Source organism: Dromiciops gliroides, chromosome 4 (assembly GCF_019393635.1).
Source record: "Dromiciops gliroides isolate mDroGli1 chromosome 4, mDroGli1.pri, whole genome shotgun sequence".
In the NCBI taxonomy this organism is placed as follows: domain Eukaryota; kingdom Metazoa; phylum Chordata; class Mammalia; order Microbiotheria; family Microbiotheriidae; genus Dromiciops; species Dromiciops gliroides.
Genome location: NC_057864.1, coordinates 144,545,220 through 144,567,142, shown reverse-complemented (window position 1 = coordinate 144,567,142; position 21,923 = coordinate 144,545,220).

The window sequence follows — 21,923 nt, the reverse complement described above, 5'->3', positions numbered from 1 at the left end:
AGCTGGGCCAGGGTGGAGGAGGGTGGTGGATATCTATTGACCAGCAAAATAATAATCAACTCTCCCCTTTCCCACTACATATCTATTTGTACCTTTGGAGACCAAAGAACAAAATAACAACCAGGTGAGAGGCAGCATGGTCTAACAGGCAGTTCACTGACCTAGAATCAGAAATTCCCTCATCTTCCACTAAACACCTTGTAATTTGGGGCTAATCACTTCACCTCCCTAAGGCCGAGTGCCTCCATTTCCAAAATGGGGGTGATTCAATTCAATTCAACAAGCATTTATTAATGTCCTACTAGTATACAAAAATAAAAAAGAGGAGCTTACATTCCACTGAGGGGAAACAACTTCTACACAGATAAGTCATTTCTATAAAATATATACAAATTTAAACCAAAGTATTTTGGGAGAAGAGCATTAACAACTAGGGGAATCAGAAAAGGTGTCTTGTGGAAGGTCATACTTGAATTGAATCTTGAAAGGGACTAAAGCTTCTATGAGAAGGAGATAAGAGCGTTCCAGGTATATGGGTGAAGACCTGTGCAAAGTAATCTCAATGGAAGCAAGATGAAATCCCTTTTGGTGTCAGACTGTAAAAAGGCTTTAAATGCAAAACACAAAAATCTGTATTTTATTCTACACTTAATAAGGAGCCACTGGGACTTCTGGAACAAGGTATTAACAGGTCAAGTTTGTGCTTTAGGAAAAGAACGTAGGCAGCAATGTGGAGAGTGGATTGGAGAGGAAAGAGTCTAGAAACAGTGAGACTAATTAGGAAGCAATAGGCCAGGTAAGAAGGGAGAAGGACCTAGGGTAATGGGCATGTAAGAGGATGAATATGAGAAGTGTTGCCCTAACTACCCATAAGGCTATTCTAAGCAGGAAATGTGCCAGTGTATGGAAAATCTCTTTAAACTGAAAATTGTTATAAAAGCATCAGCTCTTATTACGAGGGCTTGATGCCACCCATCACCACCAATGAGGCATGACATCAAAGTATATGCTCTGAAGAATGGGTAACTAACTGGGGTGGGGAGAGAGCATGCTATGGGAAATTGTAAAGCAAATTATGGCAAATGAATTAAATAAAATATCATTATGTCATAAAAATGACTACTTATGAAGAACTCAGAGGAACTTGGGAAGACTTTTAGGAACTAATGGAGAGCAGAGTAATAAGAATCAGGAGGGCAATTCACACAATGGTCACAATTCCATAAAGGCAAACAATGATCAAAGATTTCAGAACTCTGATACATGTACTGACCATGAATTCAGAAAAGAAGCATGTCTCCCACCTCTCTGCAGAGAGATGGTAGATTATGTGTATAGAATGAAGTATCCATTTTCAGTCATAGCCAATGTCTTCATTTGTTTCTCTTGACAATACTTGTTTGTTACCAGGGAGATTTCTGTTGGAGGAAAGAGAGTTAGAAGTGACAGTAATGTAAGGGAGGAACAAAAGAAATAGCAAACCTTTTTTTTTTAAAAGAAAGAGCACTGATGCTGGCGTTGAGACTAGAGTTTTAAAAAATCTTATACCCTACTAAGAACAGGTCCATAGCATCATCTTAATGTACTCTGTCAATAAGGCTTCATAAAATATTTCTCGATTGCCAGGCAACATCATACATACAATTTTTTTTTTAATTTTGTCCTTGCTCTCAAATTTACCAATTAGTTGGACTTCTGAAGTCTGTTCGAGCTCTAAATCTATGGTTGTATAGCTTATCTTACCTCATTAGAAAGTATATAACTGGAATATAATTACAAAGCAATACATTATCAAATGATAGAATGACAGCTATAAAGGGCCTTAGAGCCCACTGAGTACAATCCCCTCGTGGAAATGTGAAAAAACAAAATGGGGAAGTGATTTGCCAAAGGTCACAAATCTGGGCAGTAGCAAAGTTGAGATTATAAGTATGTTATGGTAATAGAATTCAAAAATTATGTTCACAAGTGCTGGGGAAATGTGAAACAAAAGCACAAAGGAGAGGGGGACTAATCAGGGAAAGTTTCTTAAAGGACATGATGTTACAGATGCAGATTTGACAATGAAGGGGTCAGGATGATATTCCAAGTGGAAGGAAAAGGGAGACAAAGGCATGGATGCAGCTTGCACAATTGTAAACTCTTGTTTGTGAATATTTGCTGAACTGAAATGACTTGAACTGAATGAAAGCAGTAATGACCAGAACTGAGCCAGAGATGGCCAAATGCCCCACCTCTTGTTGGGTCAGGATTAACAGTTGGAGGTGAGAATGTTGAAAAGTAATTAGAGATGAGGCTTAGTATGCTTGGGAAGGTCAGTTGACATAGGTTAATTACACTGTTGGTTCGTTGTTGTTTAAATTTCTGGATATTTTTGCAAAAGAGAAAAGTGAGAGGCCTAACCATATGGCTTATGTTGAAGACACAGTGGACAAAGCATCCACTCTGGACCCAGGAGGACCACAGCCCCAATGATGCCTCAGACAGGAGGCAATAGTATCTGTTGAGATGATCATGATTTTTATTGTTTTTGTTATTCATGTGATCAATTATGTTGATAATTTTCTTAATTATTGACATGTGAGCTGAACTTTGAGAAAACTAAGGATTATAAGAAGTACAGGTGAGAAAGGGAGTGCTTTCCAATGTAAGGGGCTAAAATTCTAGCTAGTCTGTCTAAAATATCTAATGAGTGGTTGCCAATAATTTACAAGCTTTAGCAAGAGTTAGACTTTTAAGCATTTATTAAGGAGAATAAGAATTTGGTGAAGAGAGAGAAAGAGGCCTAGATGACTACATCTATCTATCTCAAGGAGTGCTCATTTTCCTCACTGAAAAAAAGTGAGCCACAGCTCCTTCATCCCACAAACCTCCTGTGAAAATGGGAACATTCCATCCACTCGCACACACATCTCCAAGCTAATTGGCTGGTAGTCTTGATTGACAGTACCCATGAGCAAACGTCACTTCCTGATGCCAAGGAAAGCCACATGGCTTGCCCTCAGACATCTCCTCATGGCATACAGATCTTCTCACAAGTGTTCATCTAGTTTCTGCTTAGAGATATCCAATTTTTTACAACTCATCACCTATTGAGATAGACTACTCCACTTTCTAAATTAATCAGAAGTTTTCCCTTATATTAAAGTGGTATTCTGTGTTTTGGGGAGGGGAAGGGAGAGGGAAGGAAGCACTGGCTTTATAATCAAATAATCTGGATTCAAATTTTGCTTCTGTTACACGGTGATCTATAATAAATCTATTATATGAAGAGATTAGTTAGACTAGTTAGCCTTAAAGCTCTTTCACTTTCTAAATCTATGATGCTATGATCTTTGAAGGCTAAATCTGGCTTTTGACAACTTCTACTCCATGCTCCTAGTTCTATGCAGTAGATGGGTTTTTGATGGGTTACTGTCAAAAAAACAGTAAAGGGATAGGATAGGCCCTAATTTCTATGATACTATAAAGCTTGGTTTAAAAAAAAAAAACCCTGCATAGAGGCAAATTGCCATTAATCCTTTTCATTGCTATATGTAACATTCTAAGTGATACACAAACTCACTCTGACTCTCCCTGATTGTTTTCAATCTTACCTTTTCAATTTCTGTCCTAAATCCACTGAGTAGGGATTGGCCATATGCAGTGTTTTAAATTTAAATCTCAGGACCCCAAGAAAAAACTTTTCAAAAGGGTTAGGTTCCTTACCTAACTTTTCATTCTTGGAGGCATAAACTTGTAAGGTTAACTTATTATTATTATTATTATTAATTTTTATTAGTTATTATTAACTAATTCCTTCCAGGGCAGAGTAGAATAGCTTAGCTTGGAGCAATTTCTGAAAAAAAGTTAATTTGTTACAGGTGTAGTAGTGTTGCAAACAGATGATAGGGAGTAGCCAAGAACCAGAGACAGGTCTGGAACAGCTATTGAAATACTCCCCTCTTTCACATCTATTGCTCCCCAAGTAGAAGACTAAAGAAGAGATTAAGATACAATTAGAATTCCTCTAAAACAAGGAGCAATGTAGAGATGAAATATAGAAGGAAGTAGTGTGAGAAGGGGACACAGGATAAAGTAAGGTATTAGGAAGAAAGCTATGTTTTCCCACTTATATTGCATAAAAAAGAGAAATTTCACAGGTGCAGGGATTTCACCATGGGGAAAGGTCTTGATGAAGCTCAACTGCACTGTGATCATAGTCTAACTGGGTCCTAAAGGAAGCCACACACACACACACACACACACACACACACACACACACACACACACACACACACACCTAGATGGCTTTGTGTTATGAATGAGGGTGTGTGTGTTTTTTAAATCATCACTACCATAATCTAGGGCCTACCATATTGTTCAAATTCACCTCTATATTTCCTGCTTTCTTAAATATCAGGCAGGGGGAGAGGAAGAGAAAGGTGATACCCACATGAAAATAAGGTTCAATTGTTAATGTCTTCATAAAGATGTTACTAATCAAAGGTGGGGGGGGGAAGGGTAGGGGAGAGGGAAAAACTGTGAGATTTAAAATTGGATACAAGAGCATTAAACTCCCCTTTAACCTTTCCCTTATATATCTCCCAGACCAGTAAGTGAAAGGAGCCTCTGAGCTTTAGTTAGAGCTTTTATTGTTTGGGAATTAATTAGCCAACAAAACAAGGTGATGTTGATTAGAGGGATAAGAAAGTAGAAATACAAATAAATAGTCTTAGATCTAAGCTTAGTCTATATTCATATAGAACTCACCAAATTCCAAAGGCCACCTCTGAGGCTGAGAACCGCATCAAGCACGTGCTGTTACGGAGGACCAGGCCGATCACCAAGGACCACGATGTCAAACCTGAGTCAGCGCGCGCATGCAAAACAAGCGAGCAAGGAGAGAGAAAGACATCACTTCCGTGCTCTCCTTGCCTTTAAGCTCACACCCCGGAAGTGGAGTGCTTAGCAGACACACGGGCCGTTTGTCATGGTCTCCTCCCCGGAAGGGTGGTCCTTCAAAACCTGGTGTCTTTCAGTTATCCTAACCAACAGTTAAAAGCTTTCACTTTTTATCACAAGTGACCTAAAGAGGAGAGCCTCAGGTGAGAGGTTTTAACATTAAATGACTGAGGGTGGATAAGGGCAGCTGATAGACTTTTGTGGATGGGATAAGACCCAGCTTCTCAGATTTTTCTCACTGTTCAAGGTCTGTTCCATTCCCCTTCTACCCTTGGAATGGCTGTACTTTTGAAGATTTAGGAATCAACACTAGGGGATCCAACTACTGAGACCTTGATAGAGGTCTAGTCAGAAGGCTCGGGACCCAGCTACAGTGCTTGTAACACTCAGGTTGGTCTAACTCATGGCAGCTAGGCCAGGCTCATCTCAGGGTGATTTGGAAGCCAAGAAGAAATCATCTGAGGTGGGTTTGAGGGCCTTCTCTGGGCCCATTCAGGTACATGGAGAGACCAGAAAAGGACCATCTCAGGCAGGTTTGATGGCCTATTCTCAGTCATTTGGGGTCCCAGCCTAGGCCTAGGCCATTTCAGTCAGGTTTAGGGACTTGGGCTAGGCCACCAAAGGAAAACTTGAGGCCCTACCTGGAACACTAGGGGCAAGCTCCAGGGTTATCTCTTATATATCTTGAGCAGATCCCAGAAAAAGCTCAGGAGTCAGTGCTGAGCTAGTTATGGGGGCCAAGATTTCCTTTCCTTTAAGTACTGGACATCTACAGCTTCAGCCAAAAGAATCACTGGGGACAGTCCAGACTGGGTCACCTGTGGAACAAGGAATCAGAGAGAGCCAAAGGGGCTCCCAAGCTAGTTCTCCTCCCCAGGAGCCACCCCCAAATAATGAGAAGCAGAGAGAGTTCCTTTTCCCTCTCAAGGTGGTAGAGATTCCAATCAAGATGTCACAGGTCAAGCAATTTTTTATTTATTTTTTTAATTTTAATTTTTTTTTTTACGGGCAATGGGGTTAAGTGACTTGCCCAGGGTCACACAGCTAGTAAGTGTTCAGGGCCGCTGCTTTATCCACTGCGCCACCTAGCCACCCCAAGCAATTTTTTCAAAGAAAGAAGGGTAAGAAACACAAGCCTGGACCCCCCAAGAAAGACTAGCAGCAGTGTCAGCAGCTTCAGAGTTTGACAAAGTCTGGGAACTGAGAACCCACCTCCTAGGAGCCTTCGATGTTTAGCAACTGAGCAATTATTGACAGGACAACTCCGAAGCCCAGCTATCAAGGTGTGAAGGGGAGAAGCACAGCCCTTCCTGTTCACATTTCCTATATGAAGACCTTCTGAACAAAGGTGCCAGAGTGAACGTGTTGAGCACAGAAACGAGACTGATAAAGGAGGGACAAAGTTTATATGTGTGTGACCAGTTCTTGATGGGCAGCAATTGCCCAGGTTACCACACCTTGCTTCCCTTCCACTGGCAGTTTCTACATAAGGAAGACAACTCCTGACATAGCATCCCTGACATAGCAGTTCTCAGCTGCACTTGGAAATGCTCTTTACTTATCCCAAGAAGACCATGGTGATCCTCTTCTGTGGATGAGTACAATCCGAAGGATACCACTTCTAAAAAGGAGGGCACAAGTGAAGAAAGGTGGGAAAGGAGGGCCAGAACTTATCAGAGGAAAGCTGCTGGATGATTGGCAGTAAATGGCAGTGGAAATAGCAGTGGAAAAGTTGGGGAGAGTCAGTCTGAACTCCTGTTCAGATCCCGTCCTAGGCATTTGTTAACCGTGTGGCCTTGGGCAGTCACTTAACCTCTTATCTTTGGTTTCCCCATTTAGGAAATGATATGATTATACCATTTATTTCACAGAGTTGTGAAGATCAAATGAGATAATCTATTTAAAGTATTTTGCACACCTTAAACCCCATCTGAATTTTACGATTCTTATCCATAAGCCTAATTTTGTCTGTGATTAACTTTGTGACCTTGAGCAAGTGCTTTCTTTGGACCTTAGTTTCCTCATCTGGAGTGCCTTAAGAGCCACTTTTTTGGGGGGGTGGGGCAACGAGGGTTAAGTGACTTGCCCAAGGTCACACAGCTAGTAAGTGTCAAGTGTCTGAGGTCAGATTTGAACTCAGGTCCTCCTGAATCCAGGGCCAGTGCTTTATCCATTGCACTACTGCCACTGCCATCCCCCTCCTCCATTAACAATGGCTTCTTTGGAGTATAAACTCAGTATAAGTTCATAGAGCATGGACATTTTAGTAACTTTATATAATTCCAAATTGTGTCCCAAGAGCCACTTTTAATCTTCCATGATTCCAAACTTTTTCTATGAGTTCTGAGAAGGGAGTTGAAATGGACTGGAGGAAGGATTTGAAATGGGTCTTAAATGGGTCTTAAAGCCCTTCTAAGAGCTAGATAAAGTGTCGGGGGAAAACTTTGGGAAAATGGAAGCAGAGGTCTGGAATTTAGACAGTTTGAAGTTTGTTGGCTTAAACAAGAGATCCAGGTAAAGAATGAATAGGAGAGAGAGGCTAGAAAGTAGAAGTAGCCACAGGGAAGTGGTACTAGGGAAATAATATTTTAGAAAAATTAAATTTCCAAGTTTAGGAAAGATGAAGGGAGACAGAGATGGGCGGCAGATAGGGAACCTTTAAGGGAGGAGTAAAAGATACCATTGAGATTTTGATTTTTGATTTTTTTTGGGTGGGGGGGAGGTGGTGGTGGTAAAGGGTTCCAAAGGGAGATCTTGAGGCAGCTTTGGGGGAAGGGGAAGATAAGTTTAGTTTAATACACAATGAACTTGAGCCAATGGTCCCATCCAATGAAGATGTCCTCCAATGGGCATTTGAGTATTTGAGAGAGACCCTGAGATAAAAGATGCCAGATCTAGCTACAGTAGAGATGATGGCAATGGTTACCATCTCTAAAGCATAAAGCATAAAGCATAAAGCATCTCTAAAGTATAGAGAGAAAAGAACAGGAAATAGAAATCTTATAGGAGTTCCACATTTGGAGAGTGAGAATTTATAGTCATTTCTCAGACAATGCATACCCACTTTTTCTCCCAGTTTATTGCAAACACACACACACACACACACATACACACAGTTGTGATGACTCTCTTGGGGCTTTCTCCCCCTCCCCTTGAGATTTCTAGATAAAAGTTTCATGAATTTAAAAATATATTATGAACATTAATCATCAAGAAACACATTCAGGAATATGAAGAAAAGGATGATATATAAAAGATTCGATTCAACAAACTTGTGTCCATTCTAAATTATTTTATTTTCTTTTGAATAAGTTTGAATAAAGAAAGAGAAAATAATAAATAAAAAAATCTTTTAAATAAAAAAGTTTTAATTTTTAAGATTTCTATCACTTTCCTCTTGTAGTAAATTACATAATAATCAAGGAAAGACAAATCAATATGTTTCATTTAATTTTTTGTTCATTAAATTTACATCTTATATATTTATATATTTATACAGTCTAACATCATACTTATCAGTCGATAAGTATGTCACCTTCTCTCCTCTGATGCTGTAACCATTCTAATGTGGGGTCTAATATCTTCATGCCTCAGTTATTGCAATAGCCTGCTTGTGGGTTGGCTTGCCACAGATCCTTCATCCATCCAAAATATTTTTCCTAAAGCACAGGACCAACCAGGTTACCCCTCCATTCAGTAAAAATTTTGCTTCTCTATCATCTTTAGCATCACTTTCTTGTGGTTCTTTTCTTTTGGCCTGTTTCTTTTATAACATGACTAATATGGAAATGTTTTTTACATGATTGCTAACCATCTTAGGGAGGGGGTGGCAAAAAAAGGAGGGAGATAATATGGGACTCAAAAATTTTAGATGAATGTTAAAAAGTATATTTACATGTAACTGGAAAAATACTACTAAAAATGTATTGCTATAGGGGCAGCTGGGTGGCACAGTGGATAGAGCACCGGCCCCGGAGTCGGGAGGACCTGAGTTCAAATCCGGCCTCAGACACTTACTAGCTGTGTGACCCTGGGCAAGTCACTTAACCCCAATTGCCTCACTAAAAAAAAAAACAAAACAAAACAAAAAATTTAAAAGAAAATGTATTGCTATAAATATTTTGGAGTATATGGGGACCTCCCCCCCATTAACAATGGCTTCTTTGGAGTATAAGCTCAGTAACAGCCTTTAGTTCATAGAGCATGGACATTATAGTAACTTTATTTATATAATTCCAAATTGATATTTCATAGTATATTCTTCCACAACCCCTCCAACATTGTTGCTATTTTTGCCAATTTTGAGTATGTGAGGTAAAATGTCAGGCTTGTTTTGATTCACATTTCTCTTGAAATTTGATTTGGATCATTTTTTTTTTCATGTTGTTGTGAATATTTGTAGCTCTTCTTTGAGAATTGCTATCCTTTGAGGAATGGCTAATAATAATAATAATATGGGTCTGGCACACAATTGTTTTCCCCCAACTTGACCATTTCCCTTCTTATCTGATATATATATATATATATATATATATATACATATATATATATATACATATATATATATATCAGATACTATTAGGTTTTATTACTATTTTATTACTATTAAGTTTTATTATTTCTGAATCTCCCTTGTCTTGTCTAGTCAATCCTATAGAAGTCTACATTTGTGTCTTTCTTTGTGGTGCCTGAACCACAAGTATATCTGCCCTCCTTTTTTTTTTTTTGGTTTGTACATGATCAATTTTTTTAAAGTTCCATGTGGTACAGAGGAAAAAAAGATAGAGTACCATATAGATAGGGATGGATGGTACTGTATAGTGTCAGAGAGGGATGGGAGAAAATATGAATCTTTCATTCTATAAAGATTGCTGACTTATTAACACTTATTAAAATTATCTACTCCTATTTTTGGTCTTTCAGACCCAGCACTGCAGAGCAGGATGGGAAGGAAGAAGCTTGAACTCATCACAACACAAGGTAAGATACACGATATGTACACAGCATTTACATGCAACATGAAACACACCACATGCCTCAACATAAAGCACGTCACATGCTACAACATGAAACATGCCACATGCCACATGCCACAACACAAAACACGTCACACAACGAAACATGCCACATGCCACACGCCACACACCACATGAGTAGCCATGTACTGAGTAGCCCTGTACCGAGTAGCCCAGTACTGTGTACCGTGTAGCCATGTACCGTGTATCTATGTCCGGTGTAGCCATGTAGCCATGTACCATGTATCTATCTACCACGTAGCTGTGTATCACATTTAGCTATGTAGGTGTATAGCCATGTCCCATGTACTGTGTAGCCCAGTACTCTGTGCAGTGTAGCCATGTACCATGTAGCCCAGTACCGTATGCAGTGTAGCTGTGTACCATGTACTGTGTAGCCCAGTACTGTGTACCGTGTAGCCCTGTAACGTGTAGCCCAGGGTCATTAAATAGTTCTTCCACTTGCAGTCTTGCTCCAAGGATAAATTACACAAGTAATGAGTCAGCACTATTCAGTGAAACAACTGTTGGGCTTGGATTCAAGAGGCATGAGTTTGAATGCTGGCTCCAACACTTAGCTATGTGGCCTTAAGTAATTTGCTTAACCTCTCTGATTCTCAGTTCCCTCATCTATGAAACAGGAATGATAATACTGGGAAGTCCTTGCTTCCCAAGGCAGCAGTGGAAAAATCACTTGTTAAACCTTAAAACAGTGGTTTTAGAATTCTATGTAGGGACCCCTCTCATTTTCTGTTTAGACACTTTTTTCAGTCACATCAGACTCTTCATGACCCCTTTTGGGGTTTTCTTGGCAAAGATACCAGAATAGTTTGTCATTTCCTTCTCCAGCTCATTTTACAGATGAGGAAACAGACAAATAGGGTTGAGTGATTTGGCCAGGGTCACAAAGTGTTTTTTTGTCCTTTGATCTCAAAGAGGATCATGATATCAGAAGGTGATGTTATGACTTGTAGTGAACTGGATTTACAAGGTTACCAACCTCACTCTCTCCTTCAGAGCCATCTGGGTCCAATGGCAAGATATATATCAGGATGACTAGAGATGGCCCCAAATGTTTAAGGCAATTAAGATTAAGTGACTTCCTGTAGGGTCACATAGCTAGTAAAGTATCTGAGGCTACATTTGAACTCAGGTCTTCTTGACTCTATCCACTGTACCACTTAGCTGTGAAAAAAAATCATACTCTGTATCACTTTTCATAAAACAATCATCTATGCAAATAATTATCTTAGATTATATTATGTTGTACTTGCCAAAAGGAAGACTGCTGAGAAGTATGATGAATTATGGTCCCATTTTAACTTCTACATTGGCCGATGTCAAGCTTATCCACTTTGTATTCAAATGTAGCAAACAGCATGACACACAACTCATTTTGATCATGAGCTGGGAGGTTAGGGAGAAGGTGCTAAATGAGAGTGTTAAGGATTAGCCTTCTTGAATGTCAGTTCATTGGGTTTTAACCTCTTTAGGGTTCTTTGTATCTTAGACTCTGGAAGCACCCCCAAAAAGTTTTATCTCTTGCACATAATTTCTATTTTGGAGAGATTTGAGAGGTTATGAGGATTGGAAAAGAAATCTAGTACTCTAGCTTGTCTGTCATATTACCCAGAAGTTGAGTTGTGGTTTTTAAGTGTATGCAGATCTACAGTAAAGGAACCTAACATAGCCTGATCTGGTAGAACCACCAGGAAAGCTGAGCAGGAAAGGGTGTCCCCAGGTACCAAATAAGTATTTTTTTTAATTTTCCAAATTCACAAATTCTAAAGGGAAATAGGTGCCAGGGATGGTTTGTGTTTCTACAACACTTGTCACCAAGTCCAAGTAATTTGCTCCGTGTATACTTAGGATGCAAAACTATTTATAGAGAATAAAAAGAAAAAAGGAGTGGAGGGGAGACTCCTTGCCACTCTGACCCCTTGATGAGCACATCAGCCAAGCAGGGACAGGAGAACAGTGGAAAGAGCAGAACGGGAAAACTGAAGCCCTGGCTTAGTTTTTTGTTGTTGTTGTTTTGTTTTGTTTGCAACAAACATTTATTTCATTTTTTCCAGTTACATGTAAGGGTAATTTTCAACATTTATTTTCATAAGATTTAGAGTTCCAAATTTTTCTCCCTCCCTCCCTCCCTTTCTTCCCCCTTCCACAAGACAGCAACCAGGTTATATATATACAATCCACAAGTGTTCTTTTTATCAGTTCTTTCTATGGGGGTGGATAGTAAGCTTTGTCATTAGTACCTTGGGATTGTCATGGATGATTGCATTGCTGAGAGTAGTTAAGTCATTCACAATTGCTCATTGAACAATACTGCTGTCACTATGTACAATGTCCTCTCAGCTCTATCAGTTCATATGAGTCTTTCCAGGTTTTTCCGGGATCATCCTATTTGTCATTTCCTATAGCACAATACCATTCCACCACAATCATATAACCGTCATTCTTCAATTGATGGACATTCCCTTGATTCCCAATTCTTAGCCACCACAAAGAGTTGCTATAAATATTTTTTTGTACATTTCCCCCCTTTTCTCTTTTCCATGATTACTATTGTTTCCCTTCCATCCTCTTCCCTTCCCCATGATATTTATTCTATTATCCATCTTCTTTCAACCTATCCCTCTTCAAAAGGGATTTGCTTCTGTCTGTCCCCTCCCCCAATCTCCCCTCCCTTCTTTTGCCCCTCTCTCTTTATCCCCTTCCCCTCTTTTTTTCCTGCAGGGTTAGTGAGATTACTCCACCCAATTGAGTGTGTACATTATTTCCTCCTTGAGCCAATTCTGATGAGATTGAGGTCTTTGAGCCTGGCTTAGTTTTGAAACATCTGTGGCATCATTGTTCTTGACTGGACTCAACCATGACTCAACTGCTCCAAGGAACAAACACATAACTGGCTTCTGATACGAATCCAGCTTTCTCTGAGGAGCACGGACCAGCAATACCAGGGCATTCCCAATTCCTGAGAACTGCCCAGTGAAAGCTGGGCTTCAGTGGACTCCAGCTGAGACACATTATAAGAGCCATAAATCAGGGTACTCTATGTAATTTTCGGTTAGTATTCATTATTTTAAATCAATTCACATGGCATAACAGTGCTGAGGATACAAACATAGTGAATGAAATAATGACATTCTAAGGTAAGAAAGGTGATGATTAACTTTGAAATGGGTCACCCTTGAGGTTACCTCAGGGTCACCACACAGTTGTCAATTGGTTATTGTTTTTCCCCCGTCTTATAGGATCCTAATACCCTAGGATGCAGAGTTGGAAAGAACCTCAGAGGAGAACCCCCATCATGATCAGAGGTATTGGAAGTGTTTCTCTGTATCAGATTTCTGCCTTACTTAAAGAGATGCTTCTTCCCATGTGTAACTTGTTGTGGTCATGGCCTTTTCCTTTCACCATCCTTTGGAAAATGGCATCAGGGAGGTTTCACTAAATGGATGAGGAAAAATGGAGAACAAGCATTTTGCCCCCAGAGAAAGTGAAACATTTTTTGAGGAAATTGCATGTATTCTCATCCCTGGGTAGGCTTAGAGATCTCCTGAAGGACATGCCTTGGTGTCCTTCATGGTATGTGTAGCAAGAATCTGGACTTCTTTTTTCTCTCCCATCCTATCCCACCATATCCCAAACTTGATTCAGACTTAGCATTTATAATGTCTCCTCTGTCATCAGAGTTTTAATCACCTTAGGATTAGTAGTTCACTTTCACCACATGCCTCCCCACCCTGCAAACTGGAGCAAGGAAATTTTTCCATTTTTTCATCTCAACCTGTAATTCCATCATGTGCCCAATGAGTAATCTCCCTCTACCAATACAGATCAGTATCTGTTCTGCAACAGATGCAACAACAACAACAACAAAAAAGAGTTGAAAAAAAGAGAGTTGAATGGGGACACTAAAAAGTTAAGGGGAAAGGCTTAGAAGGACTTATATGAACTGATGTATAGTGAAGTGAGCAGAACCAGGAGAACTTTGTGCACAGTGACAGCAATTTTGTTGGATGAAGAACTGTGAATGACTTGACTATTCTCAGCAATACAATGATCCGAGACAATCCCAAAGGACTATTGATGAAACAAACTATCTACCTCCAAAGAAAGAACCGATATTTATTGAACACAGACTGAAGCATGCTATTTTTCACTTTCTTTCATTTTGTTCTTTTATTCAAATTTTCTTATACAAAATTACTAATACGAATTACTAATACGGTAATGTTTTCCATAATTGCACACGTATAACCTATATCTGATTGCTTACTGCCTCAGGAGGAGAGAGGGAAGGGAGGGAAGGAGAGATAAAATTTGGAATTCAAAACTTTAAATAAAAATGCTTATTATACCCCCCCAAAAAAAGTTAAGGGACTCTTCCAGGATAATCTAGTCCATATAGGTCAGAAGTTGAATCCATGTCTTCCTGAAGTGAGGCCTGCCCTCCATCCCCTAAACTGCACTGACTCTCCATCCTCATTCTGTTGTGGCTTGCCTACTCATTTTCAGTTGTGTCTGACTTTGTTGACCTCATTTAGGTTTTCTTGGCAAAGTTACTGGAGTAGTTTTCCATTTCCTTCTCTAGCTCATTTTATAGATAAAGAAACTGAGGCAAGCAGCGCTAAATGACTTACCCAGGGTCACACAGTTGGTAAGGGTCTGAGGCTAGATTTGAACTTAGGTCCTCTTGACTTCAGGGCTTGCACTCTATCTACTGCACCACCTAGCCATCCTCATTTTACATGTAGAGAAATCGGGGGAAATGAAGGTCAATGACTTGGCCTGGTCATCTATAAATCTTTGCCTATTGACAGATAACTGATCATCAGCTAGCAATCTCCCAGACAAGATACCCTGAGAATGAGCCTAGATATTACCTTCTTGTCTTCTAAGAGGACAGAGGCTTCTCACTCCCAGAGAAGGAAATGCTACTTTACTATTAGAAAATGGAATGTGCCCTGATAGAATTCATAGTGAAGTAACAGAAGCCTGTGGAATGAACCAACACAGACCTTTAAATGCAAGCTGAAATCCTACCTTCTACATTGGCTCGGTCATGGTACCAGGTGAATCACTGAACTTCTCTGCTGTGACACAAATGGGGGCAGCTAGGTGGCACAGTGGATAGAGCACCGGCCCTGGAGTCAGGAGGACCTGAGTTCAAATCCAGCCTCAGACACTTAACACTTACTAGCTGTGTGACCCTGGGCAAAACCCAATTGCCTCACTTAAAAAAAAAAAAATCTGCCTGTGCTGTGACACAAATGCCTTATCTTTGAAATGGGGATAATAGATTGATCTCACCTGTTAATATCCTTAAACATTTTAGTAACTAATTAAAGACATGATTAGGTGCCGAATGACAATAATGTCCAGCGTCCAGACACCTAGAAGAAAGAGAATGGGCTTAAGCTGAAGGCAATGAGGCAAAGGGGATTTGCTTTAGATGTCAGGAGAAATTTGCTGATCACAAGTTAGCTGGAAAGGATGACTAAGGCAGGCTATAGAATATCTCTCCATAATAATGATCACAATAATAATGGCATTTATATAGTCCTTTAAGGTTTGCAAAGGGCTTTACATGTTAACGATTTCTGAAAGACTGGCTGGGAGGGGTTTAGGGACAGTCCTATCTAGATGTAAAGTGATAGACTGGATGACCTCTCCTGATCTATTCCAGTCTTATAATTCTAAAAGTTCAATTAGAAGGTCAGGTCTCGAAAAGACCTTACTGGAAGGGGGCTTCTAAGGAAAACCAAGGGCCTAGATTCATAGGATTGTAGATTTAGAACTGAAAGGGGCTTTAGAAGCAACTAGGTGGTGCAGTAGATAAAGCACTGTGCCTGGAGTCAAGAGGACCTGGGTTCAAATCTGACCTCAGATTGGTCTTACTAGCTGTGTGACCCTAAGAAAGTCACTTAACCCATTTACCTCAGTTTCCTCATCTGTAAAATGAGTTGGAGAAGGAAATGGCCAACCACTCCAGTATCTTTGACAAGAAAACCCCAAATGGGGTCATGAAGACTCAGACACCACTAAACAACAGCGGACTAAACCCTAAACTTTACAGATAAGAAAACTGAGGCCCACCAAAATTAAGTGATTTACCAGAGGCCTTACAGGTAGTAAATGAAAGAAGCAGAATTTGAAACTGCATGGGGTTGACAGTTGGAAAGCCAGCTCTGCTACTTACTAGAGTCAGCTAGGTAGCTTTTCAGTCACATTCTACTCTGCCTGACCCCATTTGGGGTTTTCTTGGCAGAGATACTGGAGAGATCTGCCATTTCCTTCTCCAGCTCATTTTACAGATGAGGAAACTGAGGCAAACAGGGTTAAGTGACTTACCCAGGATCACACAGCTAGTGAGTGTCTGAGATCAGATTTGAGCTCAGGTCTTCCTAACACCAGGCCCGGTGCTCTACCCACTGAACTACCTGGCTGCCCAGAGTAAGGAAGACCTGAGTTTAAATTCTACCTCAGATAGTAGCTGTGTGACCCTGAGCAAGTCTCTTAACCTCTCTCAGCCTCAGTTTCCTCATCTAAAAAAAGGTTGTAGTGAGGATCACAAGTTATAACATGTAAAGCACTTTGCATATCTTAAAGTGTTATATAAATGCTAGTTGTTACCACCACCACCATCGTTATTATTATTACCATAGGACCTCAGCAGAGACACTTCAATTCTCTGGGATTCAGTTTCCCCAGTAACAAGTGAAAGAAATGGATTAGATAATTTGTATGGTTCAAATCCAGCTCCAAATGTCTAAGTACAAATGTCTCATCTTACAAATAGGGAAACTGAGCCCTAGAGAGGGAACTGTCCAAGATAGCAAGGTTAACGGTGGTGCTGAAAATAGACCCCAGCTCTCCTGACTCTCAATCCAGTCATCTTTTTAGCATCCAGTTCTTGCTACCCAAAAGTGAGTCAATTTTCCCTGACTGGCAATTTAATTGATGAGGGTTTTTATGGTAATGAGTTAGAACTAAAAACACACTGCCATGCAGCCCAAATCACAGGAAGAACTAGAAAACTCTCCCCTCGTCTGTGCTGTGCTCCCTCACCCACCCCTGCCAGCCAGCAAGGTTCCTACAGGTTAATTATTGCTGCAGAGGAAATTACCCTGATTTGCATTGCTTTTCATTACCTCACCTGCACACATCAGTCCTGCAGGAATAAGCCCGAGTTGACCTTCCAGGCAGCCTCTGCACGGCTTACCTGGGAGGACAGCTGGTGTCTGACTCCCCAGCTCAGAGCTTCCCTTCAGGAGTCACGGGGTCATTACCTGGCATGCCTCGGGACCCCCACAGGCTTCCTATTTTACGACTAACCTCTGACTTCACACATCTAACACTCGGAGACCTTCTCACCAGCTCAAGACCACTGGGGGTCCTGGGATCCAACTTCTGTGGCCCTCAGTTTCCTCATCTGTAAAATAAGGGATTGGGACTGAATAATCTCTAGGGTTCCTTCCAACTACAAATTCTATGCCTTGGTCCTGGCATATCCTATATAGCATCACTTAGCAAATAGAATACTTGGAATAAGGAGAACCTGGGTTTGAATTCCTAAAGACCTGACAGGAAGGGGAAGGAATAAGCATATCTATAGTCCTTACCATGTGCCAGGCACTATGCTAAGCACTTTACAAATTTTATCTCATTTGATCCTCATAGTAACCCTAGGACATAGGCAGTGTCCCCATTTTACAGTTGAAGAAACTGAGGCAAAGAGAGGTCACACAGCTAGTACACATATGAGAACCAGGGTTTTGCTGACTCTAGGGCAAAGTGCTAAATTCACTGTACCACCTAACTGCCTTAGTTTGAGCTGAGCTAAAACCACTACCCCTATCACTAGATACTAACTAGTAGTATGACCCTGAACAAGCTTTTTAACTCCTTTGAACCTCAGTTTCCTCATCTATAAAATAGGGGCAATTGTCTGTAAGGATCATGTGAGATAACGTATGTAAAGTACCTTCTAAGACCTTATTATGCCTTTGTTTGGTTCAAGTTTTGATACTTGACTGGGTATATTTGAAATGTTCCACTGTTACACAAATATCTCATTATTAAGTACTAAAGATGCTTTCCCCACCCCCGACCCCCACCTTTTTCAGGTCACAGACATTTAAAATGGCCAGCCTCAAATGCATTTCTAAAACCTTGTTAGTTTACCCAAATGAGATGCCTGTCTCCCAGGTTGGAGTCAAGATATTGCTCAGCAAGAACTCTATTTTTAAAGTACTGTAGAAGAGTAATATCAAACTCAAACAGGAAGGTGGGGCACTAAATTGTACATAAGGATCCCTGCAGGTTCCAGTTTGACTGAGAAAACCACATATTAACATTATCTGTGTTTTACTATATTGCTATTGATTTTGTTAAATGTCTCCCAATTACATTTTTTGGGGTTGGGGCAACGAGGGTTAAGTGACTTGCCCAAGGTCACACAGCCAGTAAGTGTCAAGTGTTTGAGGTTGGACTTGAACACAGGTCCTCCTGAATCCAGGGCCGGTGCTTTATCCACTGTGCCACCTAGCTGCCCTCCCAGTTACATTTTAATCTGATTTGGCCCCACTCAGAAGTGTTGTGGGGACACAGAGGGCATACGAATATGCAGGCATCTTTGACATCTCTGGTATAGAGGAATATACAATACGCTGTAGAAGCAAATGATGCTAGAGCAGAACAGAGGTTCTTGCAGGTCTGGACTTCAGGTGATACTATATTTGAGAGATCTCTATCAAATTTTAAGCATTTGTATCTAGGCAGCTACATGGGACAAGGCCTGGAGTCAGGATGGCCTGAGTTCAAATCTAGGCTCAGACCCTAACTAGCTCTGTTTACCTCAGTTTCCTCATCTATAAAATGGGAGTAATAATAGCGCTTATTTTTCAGGATCGTTTTGATGATACAAATAATTGCAAATTGTTTAGCATAATGCCTAACACATTTTGTTGTTGTTATCCAGTCATTTTTCAGTTGTGTACAACACTTTATGACCCCATTTGGAATTTTCTTGGCAGAGATACTGGAGTGGTGTTGCCATTTCTTTCTCCAGCTCATTTTTCAGATGAGGAAACTGATACAGACAGGGTTAAGTGACTGGCCCAGGGTCACAGTTAGTGTCAGAGGCCAAATTTGAACTCAGGAAAATGAGTCTTCCTGACTGCAGACCCAACACTCTATCCACTGCACCACCTAGCTGCCCCACAATGGACACTATATAAATGTTAATTATTATCATTATTATTTTTGTCCCCAGAGCCTGGCACACATGGCAGGTACACTTATTAAATGTCTGAGTTGAATTGCATTGCCTGGGTATCATACAGTGAGATACTTAGACTATATTCTTTTTCTATATTTAATGTTTTTTCAACATTTTTTTATTTCATTGGACAGCCCAAAAAGGTAAATATTGAAATGTTGCCCCTTCTCTCTAGCATGACCTGAGGAAGGCAGTAAGAAAACCATCCCCATGCCGGATATCAGCTGGACAGATAATCCAATTAACATTTTTTGGAACTGTCAATCATATGCATTTGATTATGATGCAAGCAATTACACAAAACATTTTGCCTTTCATAAACCCTGAGCTAGAAGGGACTTTATAGGCCTGTTAATCCAAAACTCTTATTTGAAAGATGACAAAACTGAGACCCTGAGGCAAAGTCCAAGGTCACACAAGGACTAATGAGCATGCATCCACTGGATTTGAAGCCACAAGTTCTGACTCCAAACCCAGCTCTCTTTCCACTATTCCACAGTAGTGCTTATTCTCAGAGTTCTCTTGCTGAATACAGCCCCCCGTTTTCATGCATGATATTTGTTATATCAGACAGTTCAGTAGGTGGTAGAGTAGAGAGAGCACCAGATTTGGAGTCAGGAAGATAAGTTCAAATCTTGCCTCCTGTGATAAAATAATGGGATTTAGCAACCACCCAGTGGCCCTACCTGAAGATTAATTTAGAATTGATTGAATTGGGTTAGACTGAGAAACTGACTGAGAACCTACTTAAGGTTGATTAAATTGAGACCACACCTGGCTGGCCCTGAGTGGCGGGTTGTTCTCAGAGGCTGTGGACTACTACATCAACAGGAGACCACCCTCAACCAATCAGTTTGAAGGACTTCCCCTTTCAGGGAAGGAGACAGGAATTAGGAAGCTGAGGCTCAATCACTGGATTTCTCTCTTTTCATTCAGGAACTGGCGTGTGGTGGCAGACAGAGAAAAGGAGGGTCCCTCTTTTCGCTCAGGACTTTGGCTTGGTGGGAGACAGAGAAAAGGCAGACAGAGAAAGAGAGGAAAGTAGATAGACTTTTCTGGCATTACAAGATCCCATGTGTTATCTTTACTCTTTAATAAATCCTTAAAAGCCTAAACTCTTGCTGAATTTATCAGTAAACCTTAGCTAGTTTCCCCCCAAAACTGGGGGAGCAGGTTAGGACCCACATTAGATTTTAAACATCACACTCTAGACATGGAGTTGCTGTTGTTGTTCAGTCGTGTCCAACTCATCTTGATCCCATTTTGGTGTTTTCTTGGAAGATACTGGAGTGGTCTGCCACTTTCTTCTCCAGCTCATTTTACAGATGAGGAAACTGAGGCAAACAGGGTTAAGTGACTTGCCCAGGGTCACACAGCTAATAAGTGCCTGAGGCTGGATTTGAAGTCAGAAAAATGAGTCTTCCTGGCCCAGAACTCTAGCTACTGTAACACCTAGCTGCCAGACATATACTATCTGTGCCTCTAGACATATACTGCGTGATTGGAGGCAAGTCACTTAACCTCTCTCACAATCTCAGTTTCCCTGTCTTTAAAATGGGGATAATAATAATGCCCAGTTCACAGGCTAGTTGTGAGGATCAAATAAGATAGCACATAAAGTGCTTTGCAAACCTTCAAGTGCTTTATAAATGCTAATTATTGTTATTTCCTTTTTACTGAAGTCTGAGAAGGTGACAAATGTTGATGGCTTCTGATAGGTGCTCACTAAGCAGATGTACATATACTGGTGTAAGTGGGCCTCAATGCAGGGATTCTTAATCTTTTCTGCGTTGTGGACCCCTGTGGCAGTCTGGTAAAATCCATGGACCCCGTCTCAGAAAAATGCTTTTAAATGCACAAGAGAAAATATACAGGATTACAAAGAAAACCAAAGGTTAGTGAAAAATAAAGATGCATTTTTTCCCATCCAAGTTTATGGACTTCCTGAAACCTACCCACAAATCCCTTGAGGGTCCACAGACCCCAGATTAAGAACCTGAGTCTAAGTATCAATTACTTATGAGTGAGCTATGGAAAGTAGAATGAGCAACAGACAGTGAAGAAGGAATGTTGCTATGCGTAGCCACTTTAAAACATAAGGCAAAGGAGGCAGAATCCAAGTCCTTGCAAAGGAATTTGGCCAAGGCAGCACAAAGCATGTGACATATCATGCTACTAGTACATGGCTATTTTAAAAGAGCAATGGGGGAGGGTGGAGAAGGAAGGCGGGAAGAGAGAGAAAGGAGGAGAAAGAAGGGGAGAGAGAGAGAGAGAGAGAGAGAGAGAGAGAGAGAGGAGAGAGGGGGGAGAGGGAGACACACACACACACACACACACACACACACACACACACTCCGGTGGAGTTAGCAATGACTAACCAAGTTAGTTAATTATAAGAGTTACTCAAGTTGGCTTCAGGGTGAAAAGGCTCAGAAGTGGCTCCAGATCAACCTCAACATGTACCCACCACTCAACCCACTGAGCCAACAGGAGTCACATATTTTTGCCTGACCTATGAAGTGTCACCCTTCAGAATTCTGAAATAAGTACTTCCTTAATCTAATGCTTTCTCTTTGGAGCACAATAAGGCAATGGATCAGCTAAAAGTCAATATGTCCTCCAGCCAAATACTTGGAAAAAGAAGAAATTCTAGGAAGAGGGTAGGAACCTCT